Below are 12,267 nucleotides of genomic sequence, written 5' to 3'. Positions count from 1 at the left end.
TTATGAATTTATTATATATTCATATGAATAAGTGAATATATGTATACACACATATTTAAAACAAATAATGTAGTTGGAAAACAAGAAAGGAAATTTCCAGAAGTCAGAAATTTGGAAGAAAATGTCAAATCAGTAAACAGGAGGTAGAGTTTTGCGACCCACAGTGAGACTGAGATCATTGGGCTGAAGTTTTTGGAACAAAATCCATAGGTTCAACATGAGACAAGGGAGAGGAGTTCAATTGATCTCCGTAAATCTGGGATCCAGCAACACACTTTTTTTTTTTTTTCCAAATAGGAACTCCAGAATATCTGCAATCTAGGATCCCAGATCAAAGGTCTTGCTCCTGGCCAAGAGTAGAAGAGCACCCATAACCACTTCAAAGCCAGGAGTCTGTGGCTAACAGTGAAGAGGGCTCAGGTTCATTTTATTCAACCTACAGATTCTTTTTTTATAGCATAATGACTGCTGTTGAAATATAACATTAAAACCTAGCCTAAGACCTGTGAATTTTACATGTCCTAGACAAAGATAAGCAAGGCTATACAAACCTGTCCAATGGTAAATAATTCCCACAGAACGTGAGCTCACAAAGAATCATTAAAAAACATACAAGAAATTCTAGCATCTATGATATAAGTGGACAGACCCAATAAATAAAGGAAATCACATATAAGGAACTAGAGATATAGACATCTTAAAGCAGTTTTAAAGTAAGTATTTTAAAATCTTCAGAGATATAGAAGAAGAAATAACATCCATCAAACAAGAACAGGAGTTTTAGAAGCGATCTCTAGCTGATAAAAAGAAAGTCTTAGAAACGAAGGGATGAAATGGCAAGAATGGGCATCTTAGTTTGGTTCCCAGATTTAAAGGGAATATTTCAAATATTTGTCTAGCCAGTAGTTTGTGATAGGTTTCCAGAATGTGTGCTTTGTTAGGTTAAACACGTTCCCACTTATTCCTAGCTTGCTTTGGTTTTTCTTTTTAAACCAAGAATGCATGTTGAAATGTAATGTTTTTCTAAAATGTGGAGATTATCACATGGCTTTTCTATGTTCATCCATCAATGTTAAATTCCTCTAGGTTTCCCAGTATAAAAGCTTACTTGCATTCCTGGGTTAAATCCTATTTGTTTGCAATGCATTTTTTTAATACACTGTTAGATTGCACTTTCTAATTTTTACTTCTAGTATGCATTATATTTTATGTGTAACGTTTCCCTTCTACAATATTTCCCTTCCAGTAACATCTCTCTTTATGTGTGTGTGTCTTGTGTGAAACAAGTTGTAGAGGATAGGGGTTAAATATATATTTAAGATTGTTAAATATATATATTGAAGATTGGTAAACGTATATCGAAGATTGGTAAAACTAGCTTGGAACAGCTCTTGAGCTTAGGATAGATTTTTGACCAGTGATTCAATTTCTTTAATAACTATTTAGACCTATATCTTTCTTCCTGGTAAATTCTTAGTTTTCTAGAAACTAGTTTTTAAATACAGCATAAATTTGTTTCTAGTATTCTCTGTTCAATATTTACTGTATCTGTAATTGTCTTCTTTTCAAGTATTAACATTTTTATTCATTTTTTTTCTGTGTTCTTAGGGAAGTGCTTTGGTTTTCATTTATTTATATTTCCAAAGAAACTACTCTTGTGTTATTTTTATCTTCATGATTTTTTTCATTGTATTTATTTAATTTATTTCTACTCCTACTTTGCTTCCACTCAGTTTGAATTTACCGTTTTTTCCCTCAACTTTTGGAAGTTGAACTTAGCTCATTGATTTTTTCCCTTACTGTTTTCTATTAAACGCAATTAAAGTTATGCATCACACTTTTCATCTTACAAACTTTAGCTTGTAGTGTTTGTATTGTCATTCCATTCCAATATTTTGTAAGTGTTATTATGATTTCTTTATTGACTTATAAATAATTTAAAAGTGTGTTGGCTTTTGTTTACAAAAGGCTTTGTTGTTTTGGGGGGAAGAGGACGCTATATTTTTCTTATTGTTTTCTAAATTTATGCCTCTGCTGGTAGAGACAGTGGAATATAATAGATTATTCATCATTTTAAACATTCTTTTCTTTCTTTCTTTCTTTGTGTTGTAGCAAATGCTCCATTTTTGGAAACGGTACTTATTTTCTTGAAAATAATGTAGACTACATATATGTTAGAGAAAACATTATTTTTTTCCTTTCTCTATAATTTTGTATGCTTAGTCATCTTTGATTTGCCTAATCTATTAGTTTCTGAGAAAGATCTATCAATGTGAATGAAAGAAAACTCAGAAAATATGTGATAGATGTTTCCAAAATTTGAACAGTTTTTATCCTCATAAGGAATTAATTAGGTGGCTCCAGAAAATAATGCTAGAACAAATAAATAACCAACATAGGTTATTAATAGGAAGAACTTTCCAGCAAATACTACTGTTCAATAAATAAATAAAATTAGAAAAAATAGTTATTTAAAATATTTATGTTCAGAGTATACATCATTCCAATATTATTTCCTGGACATTTGTTTGTAATAAAATAATTGTATGTCAAGAAGAAGTTGAATATTTGTGAATAACCAGTCTAATCAAAAATAAGAAAAAAAATATAATTGTATAGTTACTCAAACCATCACTAATACTAGAGGCATCTACATTATTTTTGTTCGGTTTTATCTAAACCATTCACGAAGTACATAATTTCAGGAAGGCACAGCTTTGAAGCAAACCAAAACCTCAGCGGTATACTGCGGTGGAAAAAAGGTGGAAGGTGAGCCAAAATGGCCCTGGATAGCAGACACATGTCTTGGAGAGAATTCTGGCTATCAGCAAATATGTTCTAAAGACATTCAGCACAATCCAAGTACAGGAATCTCTCATCCAGAGACAACACCCTCACTTGGAAGCAACATTCTCTGTCCAGGTCATCAGAACTTTCACAGCTGAACCCCACCAGCACTGGGCATACAGACAACTGACGGAGCTCCCCACCACAGCGTCGGTAATGTACCAAGAGTTATCAAGGGTATTTAGTCCCCACTTAAATGATCTGCATATAATGTAGGCTCTGGTTTTACTTAGAGACTGAAATATTAAGCAGAAAACCAAGACATAATTCCAGAAAGCAAACCAAGCCAACAGACTAAAAGATGCACAACTCAGGAGCACTTGTCTGCCAAGGACTCGACCTAAATATCTGAGAAACTCCACCATGGCGTCTACCTGGTTTGTAAAATTATCTGAGGTCCCACGGTTGTCCAAAGACTATCCATTTTGATTAGAAATGTCTCAGGAACTACGTGGACTGAAGATTCAAAAGGATACCCAGGAAAGGACATGGAATCAGTGAACTGCAATCAGAACAGTAAAAGGTTCAGGCAGTAGTGCTTATCTCTATCAAAAATATAATTCATTATTTTTAATAATTTACTGAGGTGAAATTCACAAAACATGATCACTTTAAAATCAATGATTCAGTGGCATTTTGTACATTCACAATGCTGTGCAACCACCTCTAGTTCCAAAGTATTGCTATCAGTCCAAAGTAAAACTCCTTACCCACCAAGCAGTTTCTCCTTATTCCCCCCAGCCCCTGACATCCACTCATCTGTGTTCTATCTCTATGGATTTATTTATTCTAGATATTTCATGGAAGTAGAATCATACAACATATGACCTTTTGTGTCTATCTTTTCTCATTTTGCATAATGTCTTCAAAGTTCATCTATATTAGAGCATGTATCAGTACTTTGTTCCTTTTTATGACTGAATAATAGTCCATATATATATATCACATTTTTATCTGTTTATCTGTTGATGGATATTTAGCTACTTCCATATTTTGGTTATCGTCAATAGTGCTGCTATGCAAATGCATGCACATGTACATATTTGAGTACTTGTCTTCAGTCCTCTCGAATATTGAGTGGAATTGCTAAGTCACATAAGAACTCTATGTTTACTTTTCTGAGAAACTATCAAGCTCTTTTCCACAGCAGCTGAACCATCTTATACTCCCATCCACAATATATGAGGGTTCCAATTTCTCCACATCCTCATCAACACTTATTGTTTTCTGGTTTTCTTTCTTTTCTTTAATAAGAGCCATCCTAGTGGGTGTAAAGTGGCATCTTATTGTGGTTTTGGTTTGCATTTCCCTAATAATTAATGATGTTGAGCATCTTTTCACATTCTTATTGGTCATTTTATATCTTCTTTGGAGAAGTGTCTATTTAATCCTTTGCCCATTTTTTAATTGAGTGTTTATCTTGCTGTAATTCATTTTAAAGAAAAGTCCATTAGCTAAAAATAAAAATAAGCTATTTTGTTAAATGTCTCGAAGAGATTAAATTTGTATTTGGTACACTCCCATCTGATTTCTCTCCCCTTCTGCTAACCCATTAAAATTACTTGCAAAGTGATTTTAAGAAAAATTAAACTTGCTACTTCTGGCATCTGTGAGATATCCAGGCATCGTTGTGCACACCTGTCCTAGCTACTCAAGGGGCTGAGGGGGGAGGCTTGCTTGAGCCCAGGAGTTTGAGGAGCTATGATCAGACCACTACTCTCTAGCCTGGGCCACAGAGCAAGACCCTGTCTAAAAAACAAAAGGACCCAATAGGATGTGAGAACCTGCAGCCTTCGGGCCACATGTGGCCTTCTGGATCCTTGAGTTTGGCCTTTTGACTGAATCCAAATCTTACAGAACAAATCCTTTTAATAAAGTGATTTGTCCTATGAAGTTTGGATTTGGTCAAGGGGCTGCACCTGGGGATTTGGATGGCCACATGTGGCCATAAGGCCACAGGTTTCCCACCCCACAGTTTCCAAAAATGACAGATCCCACAAAAACAAATTATTTCACATACTCAAATTTCATTGCTATCTCTTGTGTCATGCAACCTTGTTCTGTTAAAATACTAAACAATCTATTTTTTGAGTTACCTGCCTCACTGATGATGTGCTAATTTGCGATATGGAAAGTTCCAATTTGGTGACTAAAATCAAAAGTATGAGTAGCACTTCTGCCTTTTGATTTAATTGCATGGAATATGGAGGAAAATTAAATTTTAGAGAATAAAGCAATTATCATTTATGGCTTATGTATTAAAATCAGTCCTATCGTTATAGATGGGATTAAGTAATTATAGGTTGGAAAGACAGCTGCAAAGGTGTTTTAAATATATCATAATTCAAGAATCCTCATATTGTAATTGAATGTTTGGTATAATAATCTGAAATTATTTTTATGCCTGTGTAATGAAAATGCAATAAAAAGTTTAATTAACAAAAATGCAGTGGATAAGAAGATAATGGGAACAAACTTTGGGAGAATATAATCATGTCTTATATCATGAATGTATATTTAAGACACCATCAAGTGCAAAAATTAAGTTAAGGATAATCAAGGAGCATTGTTATAGAAATATATTAATATGATGATAATTTCTTTTTAATTATTTTTAACATTATATCCAAGGATCTTAATGCATTTTCTATTGCCAATTAACTCTGTAATAAGGCAAGTATTTCCCTTTATTTCTATTATGATTTTGCTAAACTGAGTCAAAGAGGAGAAAATTGTCTACCTATTTCACAGAGTAGAACAGTGGCTAACACAGACAACCTATATAATTACAATAGGCCTGTCCCATAAATTATATACTCTGAGAGCCCCAATGAATTCCCAAAATACCAAATGTGATAATCCATAATAAACCAGAAGGTTGTTTTGGGGTGATGTTTTTAAGCACCATTCAAGACAAATTCAATTAATTATCTAAGTGACTCACTCTTGCACAGTCACGTCACTTGTGCATGACAATTCATGGCTACACAATATTACAGATGATATCATGCCACACTCACTTTTCAGAAATTAAAAGTTTATAACTCCAAATGTCAAGAATTCATGGTATTTTTCTCTGCTGCAAATTTTGAGTTTAAAACTGTTTCAAAGCTAGTCTACTTGTACTATTGCTTGTGAATACCCCTTGGGAATGTTAAACATATCAAAGTCAACTACTAATCTTTATTAAAAGTTAACTACAGTCAGGAACTCTATACTTCGATCTTCATGTGTGTTACCTTTCTTCAATCCTCAAAATAATTTGGCTGGTTAGGTACTCTTGTATTCCCTGTTTCTGGAAGATTGTGATTCTAAGTAACTATTCCAAGTTTACACAGTGGATGAGTGAAGGATCAGGCAGCCAATGTCTTGCATGAGAGGCGAGGGGAGACGTTTTTGAATTCCAATAGCTTGCTGTTCATTTTAACTGTTAAATGCTGGAAAACTCAGATTATAGAGTTTATAGCATAAGCCAAACTGTGAGGGGAATACACAATGAACTAGGAGCATTTTTCCCACACAGAGAGGCAATAACATTTGGCCTGTGAAAGGAGCATAGAGGTATCTGAGGTTGGAGAAAAGAGGGGGAAAGGTTAGTGTAGGACTCCTTTCTCCTCCCAATCCCTAGTCCCTACTTTGGACTATGTTCTGAGGGACGTTAAATCAACAAAAACTTAAGTTCGGTTTACGGGAAATGAAATAACAGAGGGGTTTACACCTTAATCGCTGGGTGGTAGCCTCTGGCCAAAAGTCTTCACAGACTGTTCCAAGCACTAAATAGCAATGACTGAGAGATAGGTGTGTAGTCACAAAGGCAGGCTCAGAATACCTAGGATCCTGTACACCCTGATGTGCTGGGAGTGATCATCTGAAAGTGTCACATGCGTGTCCCCCCAGAGACACGGCAGTGACTGAAAGTCCCAACCAACTGGAAGAGGCATCAGCATTACAACCAAGTAATCCAACCAGTGTACACAGCACACCTCCTCCAAGATGGAGGCCATTCTGCAAGATGGAGACATCAGTGCTTGCGGCAAGAGCAGGTGTGAAAATCCGAGACCTGGATGTGAAGCAGAGCTGTCGCCCAGGAAAATGCCCTCCTCTCTTCCCCGCCACAATAACCAAGATGACATGGAAATTAAGAGGGAGTGGGATGAAGCAGCCTCATGTGACTACTCATAGGGATAAATATTTAAGTAGAAAGTAGATGAATTGCTATCATGGAGAGTAAATTTTTCCATTTCTGAGTGGAAATGAGTTTCTGTAAGAGGAAACTTTGGTGATCTGAAATAAGTTTACTCATTAAAAAAATATCCCCCCTAGTTTTGTCCCTTCCCTTCATATCGAAATGCTTACTATTTTCTCTCATATATTTCCTAATTCACAGTCATTTTGCAACAATGGATCTCCTGACTCCTGCGGTTACTGTTTCCCATGTTCTCTCTCATCCCACCATACCTTAGCATTTACAAGTACGGGAAACTATCTCTCTGCTATCTATCTATTTTCTCTCCAGTTTACTGCTGTAGACAATCTGCGCACAGACTCTGCCTTCCCCTTATAAAATGGGAGACTTGCAGTTTTTTGGAACATTATTCCGGTATCTTCTTCCTTATGTATTAAAATGATGTGAAAGAATACCAATCCCCAAAAAAGTATCCTGTGTAAAGAAAGTCAGAAAGTGTCAGAAATCATTTATGGAATAGATATGGATCTATAAGCAGTGATTTCTAAAATCTATTTCTGAAGACTGGAGATAGGGTTCAATATCAAAACAAGCTTAATAAAATAGCCTTTGCCAAAACAGGAATACATAGGTCTCATTTAGGCATCTTAATGTCCAATAACAAACTACAATTGATCATCTCTAGGAGGTCGCAGGTTTGTGTGAAATGAAATCACACAAATACTGTCTGCTTTGATTAAGAAGGATTGAAATCAAAAAGACAAAAAAAATAAAAGAAACCCCAATACTATTGAAAATATCAAGTGTGTCATAGGAAAGAACAATTACATTAGGGAAATTGCCTATTAATGAAAAGGAGAGATATGTGGGAAGGTGTATGTCAATAATGCCTCTTCCGATGCTTAAAAGCACTCATGATTAATGTAGAAACTGTGGCTACTAAAAGAAGTAAACTTCAGTCTTTATCCTGTAAGTCACATAGGACTGTGTGTTGATCATTCTTATGTGTCAACTTGACTGGGGCGTGGGAGGCCCAGATATCTGGTTAAACACTATTTCTGGGCATGTCTAAAAGGGTGTTTCTGGAAGAGATCAGCATTTGAATTGCTGGACTGAATAAAGTGATTGCCCTTCCCAAGGTAGGTGGGCACCATCCAACCTGTTGAGGACCCAAATAGAACAAAACAGCTGAGGATGGGTGAACGAACTCTGCGTGGCTGCTTGAGCGAAACAACAGTCTTCCACCCTTGGACTTGAACTGGGACTTAGACCATCAGCCCTCCTGGTTCTTAGTCCCTGGGGCTTGGAGTGGAATTCATACCACCAGCTTTCCAGGGTCTCCACTTTGCCGACAGCAGATCATGGGACTTCTCAGCCTCCACAATTGCATAAGTCAACTCCATATACTAATCTCATTCTAGATATAGGTACAGATATATCTCCTATTGGTCCTGTTTCCCTAGAGAAAGTCCAGTTTCAAAATATTTTCCCATCTTACCTGATAATTCTAATTTATCTTGTGCAAAATAAGTTTATAATTAGATACAAAATATAAAATTTTAAGATGTACTTGGGTGAGAGGATAATATTTTATGTTTCTGAGTATCTTTAACTTTTCCTAAATGCTTTTACATGCAACATCTCATTTTCACCAATGATTTGCAAATTAAGTAGGGTATATATTAACGGCCCCATTTTATAAATCTTAAAGCTAAGATTTCAGCCAGTATAATTATTTTAAGTTTATAAAGCTATTAAGTGACAGAGCTGGAAACCAAACACCTTTTCCATATACTTTAAGTCAAGCACTTTTCATATAACATCTCACTGACTTGCTAAAATGTGCATGGATAGAAGCTGATGGACTATTTTCAAGGCAAGGCAGTATATAGGCACAGACTTTGATTCCTGAAAGTATTCTGGTACAGAAAGTTACCTTTTGAAGGTAAACTCAAGAAACTCAATGGATAACCCTGACACACCTATTTATTCAACTACAGGTCTAAATATCTCCTTGGACATATTTGGATTACTACCCAGAGAAAATACAGATTACTACTCATAGAAAATAAATCTAAGGAGGTTTCCAAGGATGAAGACAAAGCTCTGACGTAAGTTAGTTCTATCACTGTAAGATAAATACAGACCTACTTTGAGAATACACCATTCTTGTAGACTTAGGCTAACTTTAGATCAAATAGCCTTAGTTTCAGTTGGCCAAAGTCACTACACCAGCTTACTTTGGAGCTATCCAAGGTGCTCACCTCACTCTACAGCTTTCAGCTTATCACGCCTACCTAGCAATTGTCTTGATCTCACCTGCTATATTGAGGGAAATGGCTTTCAATTATTTTTACCACAACCTACAGTAAGTGAAATGGTACAATGACTAACACACACACACACACACACACACACACACACACACACACACACACCCCTAAAAAATTAGCCCTGTGATATTTTCTGTTCTATTTTACTTTATTAGAAAGAAAAGAATACGGTTGTAGCCCACTAAATTGATTTCATGACTCACTAATGGGTTCTGATTGACAGTGTAGGGAAAAAAAAACTGAAAAGAACTATTCACAACCAAGCTCATGAGATAAATCTCTTTGTCACGTGTCTCATTCGCCATGCCTGCCTTCATTGCCTTGCCCTGGATGTGTGCTCAGTTCTGCCTCTCTGCTGCATCGTTTAAAATTATTTCAGTGCAAGTCCCTTTTGAAACCATGGTCAATCTAATTTGGATTCTAATATACATCCTCCACTAACCCAAGGCCGGGTCCCCCTGCTCCAAATACAGGCAATGAGATTAAAAAAAGTGCATGGGTGGGGAAAAGAATTGAGGTCTGAATTGGGTGTACTTCTCCAAAACAACACCTGCCTAAGAAAGACCAACAGCACCAAACACAGTTCATCATTCACATCATTTTCCTCTTTTTAGCCTTCATATTCTCTTCTTTCTTCTGGTTTAGCAACATGTGAGCAAACCTTGGCTCTGTTGCCTGTGACTGCCTTTCATCTACCAGGAATTTTATAAATGCAACCTACTTTAATATAGTTTCATGATAACTATAAGGTCTATATTATGATCTTCATTTTTGTAGATGTGGAATCTTAGCTTCCAGGAGGTGATATCACTTTCCCGTGACAAAATAGACAGGATGTTATGGAAGCTGTTATTAATAGACAAATAAAAATTGTTTAGAACTGCATTATTACATAATGCACAGTTCAAGAACATGAGCAGTTTAGATAGAACATTATAAACTAGCATGTATTAAGCAAGTAAAAAATAATGAAGCATTCATCATTACTTTAAAAAGCAATTAGACCCTTAATCCTTGTGCTATTGCACAATTTAATCACTGAGTGACATTATTTTGACAACCTTAGGTACAAGATAAACAATCTTAAATAATCTCCTAATGAGAAACTAAGCCATGTGTCTTTTTCAACTATAGTACAAGAATTTGAAGTAACTACCATTTATTCTGAGCATAGCAGTGGCCATTTTAAACTTAACTTTACTCAGTCATGTTCAGAGGAACTGTTAAGAGGAGAGAAGATACAGTTTTCCTCCTCCCCCTTGTTTTTCCTATAAGCTTTCAGAAATGCCAATAAATATTTGAACCATTGAAAATATGGGCAGGAAGGTTGAGGCAGGAGGATCGCCTGAGCCTAGGAGTTTGAAGCTACAGTGAGCTATGATTGTGCCACTGCATTTCAGCCTGGGTGACAGACAGAAACCCTGTCTCTAAAAAAATATGGGCAGCAAAAACATTAAGAACTAGAAATGGATCTAAGGTGTTTTAAGAAATATTAATGGAAGTGAACAGGATCTATGGTTTTTTGAATCTGTAAATGAGATAATATATTTTAAAATGAATCAAATAATAAAATATAAAAGTAAACAATAATTATGGGAGTAATCATGCCAAGAGAATGCATTTGCCCATTTTTTTTTCATAGGGAAGGACTTTCTAGAGGTTTGAAATTTTAGAAGGTCTGAAGAGTCACTGGAGTGAAAAATGAAGGGTTAGAAAACAAGAACCCTGAAAGGATAATAGAGCTAATGGGGCAAATGAAAGGAAAGCGAGTGGCGACTGAGACAGTCCAAATCAATTCAGGTGTATTGTAGAGAAGAGCCTGACACTTTTTCCTTCCCACTTTTAAAAATGCTTTAATTGCCTTCAAATAATTTCTAGAGCGAGGCAGTAGCTTAAGTATTGCACAGACACACAAAGGGGAAAGATTTTACTATTCCTAAAATTCTCAACTAGAACATAAATGCAAGGTGGACTGAAGGGAAGCAGGTGATATAATCTATTGTGTAGTATGTATACACGAAGTTCTATTCTGGTGACAAGGGACAAAGCAGTACAAATTCCTTTACTTTCTAGGATTTGAGTTTTCTAGAGTATCGTGCTGCCTAATTGGAATTTACCACACTATTGTGATGATGAATTATAGTTTTACACTTGTTATGTAGTTTATGTCTTTAGCAACAATATGTTTCATACCTGATGCAGACCTAACATGCATAAAATAGTCTCAAGAAAATAGAAATTTGTCTGCCTTACAGACATATATTATTCTAGACCTTCCAGAGTATGAACAGCTGGGCCCTAGACATTGCTCCCACAGAACAGTTTAATTATCTATTTTTCTATATTTGTTTGACTAAAATAACTTTTAAAATACCTAAAAATCACCCAAAACAGTACATGGGGGTTGAAGAAAGAGATTGTATTGAGACTATGGAGAAACCTACCAACTGAAACAATGTTAATTGAACAAATTATGTAAATGGTTCATTTTTCAAATTCTCTAACATCATTTTCATAAAAAAATGATAATGGCAGCAAATTGGTTTTATGATCCACATCATCTAATAAATTTTCTATTTCAGGTGTGCTCTGACTCTGCTTCAAAGGAACATCTGTGTTCTACCCATTGGGCTGAGACAATCTGCCAAAAAAATACAGCACCGCTAAACTAGTAGTCAAAAAAAAAAAGATAATGGATACAATTTTCCGATTTTTTTCCTCATAAATTTTTCTTCAACCTTTGATAATGTGTGCACACTAGTTTCTAGGAAAAAATGATTAAGACAAGTTATACATTAAGTTATTTTAAATTAATTGTGCAATACTTCATTGTTCTCTCCCCAAAGCATCTGGGTCTGGGTGATGTGCTTTATGTGAACGCAAGAGCAGGAATTAGAACCT

This window comes from Propithecus coquereli, unplaced genomic scaffold, assembly GCF_000956105.1.
Source record: "Propithecus coquereli isolate 6110/MARCELLA unplaced genomic scaffold, Pcoq_1.0 Scaffold177, whole genome shotgun sequence".
In the NCBI taxonomy this organism is placed as follows: Eukaryota; Metazoa; Chordata; class Mammalia; order Primates; family Indriidae; genus Propithecus; species Propithecus coquereli.
This window is presented reverse-complemented; position numbering follows the sequence as displayed.